At 41.7% G+C, this 7,500-nt stretch overlaps 1 protein-coding gene across 1 annotated transcript in view; it reads right to left on the bottom strand.

The window, feature by feature from the left end:
* Window positions 1-7,500, bottom strand: part of LOC143287853 (uncharacterized) — a 34,137-nt gene that overhangs the window by 7,952 nt on the left and 18,685 nt on the right. The window lies entirely within an intron of this gene.

The following is a 7,500-nucleotide window of genomic DNA, read 5'->3' as shown; positions in this document are numbered from 1 at the left end:
ATATATATATATATATATCCATTAGAATATGCAGGTTTATCCAGTGAAGAAGCTAACATGACAAACCACAACAAGACACCGCACCAAAGGCAACAACAACAATAATCCAATCCACATAGCACCCCTCTGGGGAAAAAAAAACATGCTCAGCTGCACTGTGCAGTGTAAAACCCGATGAGTTAAATATACATTTAAATACAAACAAAAATCCAACTCCCACAACCAACACAGACATGCCGCTAAACACCACTGAAAGCACGTTCAAACACACACACACACACACACACACACACACACACAGAGCACCACTCTCACTGCACATACCACACATCAGAATACCCAACCAATGTTCCTCAGTTCCACACATCACAACGCCTAACACCAGTAGTAATATCACTAAACTAATCTTATCTCACTGATCTATTCCAGTCTGTCATTGTTGATAATTTTCAGTCTGAACCCGTTAAAATCGGACATGGAGTCACACAGGGATCTGTTTTAGGCCCAGTGCTCTTCACACTGTACACTGCTCCTCTCGCTGAGATATCAACCGCAATAATGTCAGTCATCATTCTTATGCTGATGACACTCAACTCCAGAAGAGTGATACCCCTGAAAAATTGTCGTCGCTCTTGCAAGAAACATCCGACTGCTTCCTGGACATTCAAAACTGGATGACCCGAAATAAGTTACAACTGGACCAGTCCGGTTGGGGATTCACTGCAAAACAAAATGGAAAAACAATTAGGGAAGAGAATGCTGCCTACAAAGTCACAACCTCGAGCCTAACGATGGAAGCTGAAGCTGTGACACATGCCCTCCAGTAGCTATCGTCCATCCATATGCCCGGAAACCAACATGCCATGATTCTAACTGACTCAGTGAACCTCATACAGAAAATTGAAAATGGAATGGGAAGCCCACAGTGGCATAAGGCAATGCGCAACTTTCAGATTAAAAAACTCACATGGTCATACTGCCCGGGACATGCAGGTGTTAAAGGAAATGAGCGAGCTGACAGACTTACTGGTAACGCAACAACAACGAGCGACCTACATCTAGGAAAATCGGAAATCCTCAGAAAAGTCAAAGAATATCAAAAAGAACAGGTACAAGGCCATCACACCACCATATCGCCTCAAAGAAATAAAACCAGAGAGAGGGAGCGGCCGTAAGTCTAACGTGAAAGGTAGAGCACGATGCTTTGCAAATCAAACAAATATCGGCATCATTTCCAAACCAACATTGCGCAAATTTCTTCAAAACGGAACAGAGTCTCTGTGGGCTTTTCCAAATACAACAGACTGAGCAACACACTAGACGCCACGTTCTTGGCATCAGAGATCTTTTCCCATCCCTCTTGCGGCCAATCAGTGGCAGCCTCTGTGCGTGTGTGTATGTGTGTGTTTGTGTGTATGTGTGGGTCTGTGTGTTTGAGTGCGTTTGTGCATGCGCGAGGGTGTAAGTGTACACAAGTGTCAGGAGAGTTCTGTGCACGTGCGTATGTGTGTGTGTGTGAGGGGGGGTGGGGGGGGCGGGCCGGGGGGAGGGGGTGCAGAGGATGAGATATGTGTGTGTATGCATGCCTACACTGTGGGAGCAACGGAATATCGGAACGTGCGGGTGGGTACATATATATCTTTGTATATATATGTGTGGGGTTGGGGGTGGGGGATATGGGCGTATGTGTGTGTGCTTGTACAAGTAAGTGTTCATCTGTGTGTGTGTGGGGGGTGGGGGGGGGCAGGGGGGTGTGCATGTGTGTGTGTGTGTGTGTGCCGTGGAAGCTGCGATTCGTAGCCTGGAAATGAGTGTGTGGAGGAGGGGGGTAGAGGAGGTGCAGGGTAATGTGTGTGTGTGTGTGTGTGTGTGTTGGGGTTCATGTTCGTTTATGTGTATTTGACTGTGCTTTCATATCTGTGAAACTGCATATGTGGGTGTATGTGTGAATGTGTGTCTCCAAGTTTTACATTTATTTCCTTATTTATCATCAATGTTGTCTTTTTTTAATTAATTTATTATTATTATTATTATTACTATTTTTTTTATATTATAATTATTAGTTAGTTATTTATTTATTTATTTATTATGTACGCTTATAGTTGACTTCATCAAGTTTTTGCGCCTTATACATATTATTAGTAGTGGTAGTAGTCAATTTTTTTTTATGTATTTATCTATTATTTATTCACCCCTTTTTTTTCTTCTTTTTTTTTCTCAAGGCCCGACTAAGCGCGTTGGGTTACGCTGCTGGTCAGGCATCTGCTTGGTAGATGTGGTGTAGCGTATATGGATTTGTCCGAACGCAGTAACGCCTCCTTGCGCTACTGAAACTGAAACTACAACTGAACGCGGACAAAACTGAAGCAATGATCATAGGAACTAAACAAAAACACTCTTCCATCACAACTGACACAATCAAACTTGGCAGTACATCCATCCCTCTTTCCAGTTCAGTCAGGAACTTCGGCGTTGCCCTTGACATCACACTGTCCATGTAAATATTTTTTTTATTAGTCAGACATATCAATCCTGCTACTGTCAATTGCGGTGCATCAGTTCCATTCAGAAATATCTGTACACCGACGCTATATCTAGACGTCGTTTCTCTCATTCTCTCTCGCCTTGACTACTGTAACTCTCTATTGTCTGGTTTGCCTGCTTCATCCATTCAGTCCCTTCAGCGCATCCGAAACTCTGCTGCCCGACTCGTCCTCAGAAAGAAAAGATCTGAACACATCACTCCTCTTTTGCAACATCTCCACTGGCTCCCTGTTTCACACAGAATAAAGTACAAGATCAGCACTATATGCTATAAATGTATTCACAAATCTGCCCCTTCCTATCTCGGTGGCTGCCTTCACCTCTACACTCCATCTCGCTCTCTACGATCGGCTTCGAAACCACTCTGTTTATGCATACCCAGATTCAAACGCTCCATTGTTGGCCGCAGTTCTTTCTATGTCTCTGGAACTTGCAGCTGGAACGAACTTCCTCTTTCGCTTCGTCAGGTCTCCGGAATCAGCCCTTTCAAGTCTGGCCTTAAAACCCACCTCTTCCCAAGATATCCTATCTTCCCTGCCTCTTCCTTGTCTTCAGTTTTTCCAGTTTTTAGAGTTATGCATGCGTGTGAATGACTGGTGCGAAAGCGCTTTGATTTGTCTCTGCACAAGATACAATACTTAAAACCAACCCCAATACTTAAAACTGGTCACATATATCACAAATAATATCATATCATATCATATATCATATCATGTCATATCATCTCATGTGATGTGATATAATGTAACTGAACCTGACTTTACGAAATATCAATTAACAGGAGAAAAAATGTCTTAACATGGAGACTAGTTAAGTTTACGTGTGTAGATGCAGACAATAAACAGAGAGAGAAAGAGAGAGATTTAATAAACAGAAAGAGAGAGAGGGAGATCTTGTTTATCGCTCTATCTACAATTAAATACCTTTACATATATATATATATATACGTTGGCCAAGATTTAGAAATAATAAAACATTTTTTGTAAAACTGTGTGCCTGTTGTGTTGCATATTTTGATAATCATGATTGCTTTTTTTTTCAAATTCTTTGTTAAACCATTTGATTTTCTTTCAGCATCTGTGTCTCCAAAGACTGGAAACACAACTCAATGCACGCGACATTGGTCAATCTTATCTGATCAGAAGACACGCCGATCTCTTCCCCTTGAGAACTGTGTGCCAACGATGACGTTTAGCACGTGAAACACGTTACATCTGTCACCAAGCACAGGCGCCTGGTCCATGGCATTTCCTACTGAATTCTCTATCCCTATTTCTGCGCTGCCATCGTCATTACAGATGCCTTTCCAGTGTCCACTACTTTTCTGTCACCTTCGCTCTACGCTGCCGCATCCAAATGTTTTCCTGTCACTTCTTTATTTTTCATTACTGGATTTGTTTCAGCTGCAGCCCAGTGTTATTCTGTTACATTTATCAACAGCATCAACTGCGAGGGCCTGTTTTGTTTCGTTGGCCTGGCCTGTGATGGAGAAAGGTTCAAATTGTGGGTCATCTGTCATGGAGGAAGGTGGCAGAATGGTCAAGGTGCTCGTCTGTCTGTGTCGGGAACGTGAGGCTCGCCTCGCCCTTTCTCCTCAGTCTGGCTGGGAAACCGGACTGAGCGCCTGGTCTGTCAGACAGTGGATGGAAAGTGGACGGCCACCCTCACTGCACCCCCCAACCTCCTACAATTCTCTTGTCACCTGAGTAATATGAGGATGGGGAATATGGAAGATTGCTTGAAGAAAAGAACCCGGTGAATAATCCCGGTGAATAATAATGGTGTAGAATAACAACATATTTTATCACTTCAGTGTTTGAAGTGAGAATAAAATCAGAGAAGAGAAGAATGACATTATATTATAATCATGAGAACAACACCTTTATGAGCACTTCCAGAAACTTTGATCCTCATATAACTGGGTGAATGACCTGTGAAGACCCCTCCCCCTTTTTTATTCACAGGCATTTTTTAAATTTTTTGACAACAAAATGATAATGATAATGCTTTTTTTTAGACATCATTATTACTATATTTTTAGCATTACCATCATTATATTATATATATTGCATTGCATAATATAATGTATTTCAATATAATATAATATGATATAATATAATATAATTTAATCTGATATATGTAATACAATGCAGTGTAGTGTAATATGATGTAATGTAATATAATATAGTGCTTCATCAGATAATTTTGCTCTAAGCACTTTACAGTTACATTAGTTACAATTGAAAAAAAAATATATATATGTATATCAATTAACTTCATATGCAGGTTGATCCAATGAAAAGGTAAACACGACAAACCACAATCAAGACACTGCTCCAAAGGCAACAACAATAATCCGATCCACATTGCACCCCTCGGGCAAAAACATTGATTGATATGGACACTTATATAGCACCTACCCTCGGTCAGACACCAAGCTCTAAGCGATTTACAAACATTTGCACAGCAGGCTGCCTACCTGGGCGGAGCCGACTGACAGCTGCCATTGGGTGCTCATCATTCATTTCCAGTGTCATTCAATCACATTTCAGGTACACACACATACACATTCAGACAGACATGTAACATTTTACGTGTGTGTTTTGTTAAATACCCTGCCATGTAGGCAGCCATACTCCATTTCGGGGGTGTACATGCTGGCTATGTTCTTGCTTCCACAATCCACCGTATGCTGACATGGATTACAGGATCTTTAACGTGCGTATTTGGTCTTCTGCGTGCGTATACACACGAAGGGGGTTTAGGCATTAGCAGATCTGCACATAATTATGTTGACGTGGGAGAGCGGCAAAAATCTCAAGGCATGCTCACTGGCAGCTGCACTGTACAATTTAAAACCCAACAAGTAAAACATACATTTAAATATAAACAAAAATCCAACTTCCACAACAAACACAGACATGCACCTAAACACCAAGCACGTTCAAACACACACACACACACACACACACTACCAACACCACCAACACCAACACCACCACCATTATCATTATTATTATTATTATGAACATTTACGCCCAATCTTGAAAATCAGCCCCAGGCGTTTACAAATAGAACATGTATGTAAAAATCAAAAAGGAAAAATTGAACACAAGATACCAAACATTACTAAAAAAAATTATTCACCCCCTCCCCCACCCAAGTCATAGCACACAATCGTATATAGTACACAATCAAAAATACAACCAACAAATTCTGAAACTATCAAAACTCAGTCACACACTAGCAGTCATTTTAGTTCATACTGGAAAGGGATGAGCTGTTGATGACCACCACCACCACTCTCACCGCACATACCACACATCACAACACCCAACCAATGCACCTCACTTCCACGCACCACAACACCCAACCAATGCACCTCACTTCCACACATCACAACACCCAACCAATGCACCTCACTTCCACACATCACAACACCCAACCAATGCACCTCACTTCCACACACCACAACACCCAACCAATGCACCTCAGTTCCACACACCACAACACCCAACCAATGCACCTCACTTCCACACATCACAACACCCAACCAATGCACCTCACTTCCACACACCACAACACCCAACCAATGCACCTCACTTCCACACACCACAACACCCAACCAATGCACCTCAGTTCCACACACCACAACACCCAACCAATGCACCTCACTTCCACACACCACAACACCCAACCAATGCACCTCACTTCCACACATCACAACGCCCAACACCAGTAGCAATATCACTAAACTTAACCCCTTCCGTGCTGGAGGAAAAACATTAGAAAGTGGTATTTCAAGTCGTATAACTTTCCGAAACAATAAGACTAAAACTGAGAAAATGGTCTGAAGATATACCATTCTAGATAAACTGTGTGAATTTTCAGCTTTCCAGAGTTATTTCCCTTCATCAGTGACGTTACCATGCACATAGGTGATGCGTGCTGCGGCACTCATGGAGTTAAAACATCACAGTACTTAAAACCAATCCCAATACTTAAAACATACATACATCACAAATCATATCATATCATATCATATCATATCATATCATCTCATGTGTCGTGATGTGACCTGATGTGATGTGATACAATGTCACTTAATTTAGAAATAATGAAAGTTGTGTAAAACTATGTGCCTGTTGCGTTGCATACTTCGATAATCATGAGTGTTCCTTTTCCAAATTCTTTGTTAATCCATTTGATTCTGTTTCAGTGTCTGTGTCTCCAAAGACTGGAAATACAATTTAGTGGGTGTAACTACAGTTAATCTTATCTAATCTGATGACACGTCTCTCCGATCTCTACCCCTTGAGAACTGTGTGCCAACGATGACGTTTAGCACGTGAAACACGTTACATCTGTCACCAAGCACAGTCGCCAAGTCGTTGGTATTTTCAGCTAAATTCTCTATCCCTATTTCTGTGTTGCCATCGTCCGTTACAGATTCGAGAATGAAGGGAGTCGAGAGATGATTCAGATGCACAAATGATGTACAACGCGGACCACATCAGGATTTGATCACGTGGAGAAAAAGAGAGAGAGAGAGAAAGAAATCAAGAGAAACTTATATAGAGAAAAAGAAAATTAAAAGATTAAGAAACGTTGGAAGAAACCAGGAAATATTATGTGTGTCGGCTCCAGTGACTTCTTCACTGTCTGTTTCAGAACAAATGCCATAGAGCACATCCAGAATCATGGCAGACAGAGTACTTCCATAAAATCTGGTCCTTGCAGAGCTGGGTGACAGACTTGTGAAGACTCGCAACCCCCCCCCCCCTCCCCCCGCCCCCCCTTCTCTCTTTTTTTTAAGGCATATTCTTTTTTCTTTCCTTTTTTTTTAAACATGCGCACACACGCACACAGAAACACACACACACACACACTCCCTCTCTCTCTCTCTTATAGCTTATAGCTTCATACAGGCAAAACTGGCACTCGAAAATAGAAGAT

Source organism: Babylonia areolata, chromosome 12 (assembly GCF_041734735.1).
Source record: "Babylonia areolata isolate BAREFJ2019XMU chromosome 12, ASM4173473v1, whole genome shotgun sequence".
Lineage (NCBI taxonomy): Eukaryota > Metazoa > Mollusca > Gastropoda > Neogastropoda > Buccinidae > Babylonia > Babylonia areolata.
Note: the sequence above shows the minus strand (reverse complement) of the source record. Positions and strands in the feature narration are given on the sequence as shown.